At 42.3% G+C, this 1,334-nt stretch overlaps 1 pseudogene; it reads right to left on the reverse strand.

Annotated features, from left to right (window-relative positions):
• Positions 1–428: 428 nt before the first annotated feature.
• On the reverse strand, positions 429–1,283 carry LOC102815963 (annotated as a pseudogene).
• Between the last annotated feature and the right edge of the window lie 51 nt (positions 1,284–1,334).

The raw sequence follows: 1,334 nt of genomic DNA on the forward strand, positions 1-1,334 counted from the left end.
ATGGAAAGAAAAAAGAGACAGATTTATTGAGCAGTAATGTTAATATATCAGCTTTGACTACCATTACAGTGATTTCTGAGGTTTGTGATACTTTTTGTAAACAGTAATATAACACCACGTAGATATTCTAAAATTAAGCCTCAGGAAAAGAAATCTTCATTTAAAACCTAAGATCCATGAATATGCTTGTACTTCTCAAATTTAGCTACAAATCATATTTGTTTCTTCTGTTCACCATTTCTTGATTACAGAGTAGAAGGATACTTAGAGACTACAGGGATACACTACCACCAAAGTAATGAAACAGTGTAAAAGGGTTGATAGGAAAATATAATTCCCCTGAAAGTATTTTGAAAAATATGTTGATTTAGAGAAGTGTTCTTGGATTATTCTCTTACTCTCTGAGAAGGAACTTTTGTACTAGTTTCTCATTCATAATAATAATATCTTTGTGACTGGCGAAATCCCAATTGTTTTGGAATATCATTTGATTGCACATATGTTGCAACTTGTCTATTAGTGCCTGGTAAACAGGACCTTATGTATTGTCCTCCATATTTGTATGTATATTTTGAACTGGATCCATCCCTAACTCCCAAAGGGACGAAATCACAAAACACAGTTCCATCCCTAGACTGACCAAATCCTGACTGTCCATAGTCATAATCTGTATTTCCATAGCTACCATGTCTCAAACATTTCTCTGACCCATGCCTTTCTATGTCAGAATCGACATAATAAAAATAGCTAAGATTTGAGCTTAGATTTGTGCTGCCATTAGAATGTGACTGTCCATGATCAGATTTCAGGCCAACATGAGACCCTGAGTGTCTGGACCTTTCTCCTGACTGACCACGTGCTGACTGATGCTGCTTTCCAGCACTGGACCCAGACTTTCCGAGAGTTGACGCTGACTCGCTGCCTGACTCTCCTGATTGTCCTTCACTATCACTGGCCTGACTGGTGCTGGCCTCCCGATGTCTACTCTCATGGGATCCAGATGAGGTCTGTCCATGTCCAGACCGTGAGCGCTTGGAGCTGTCTGCTGACTGCTCATGACGATCTCCATGTCTTTCTCTTGTACTAGCTCCTGACTGTCTGTGGGTTGAGTCAGACTGCCTATGTGTGGATGTCTGCCCTTGAGTTGAGCCTGTGTGCCTGGAGCTATCTCCTGCTTGGCCATGGGCAGATCCATGTTGGCTTTTGGAAGTGGGCACAGAACGTCCATGTGTTGATGCTGGTTGTCTACCAGAATCTTCTGACTGCCCTTCGCTGTCACTAGCCTGTTCAGCAGTGGCTCCAGTGTGTCTTCCCACCGCGGCCCCAGACTGTGA

Source organism: Chrysochloris asiatica, unplaced genomic scaffold, assembly GCF_000296735.1.
Source record: "Chrysochloris asiatica unplaced genomic scaffold, ChrAsi1.0 scaffold04187, whole genome shotgun sequence".
Lineage (NCBI taxonomy): Eukaryota > Metazoa > Chordata > Mammalia > Afrosoricida > Chrysochloridae > Chrysochloris > Chrysochloris asiatica.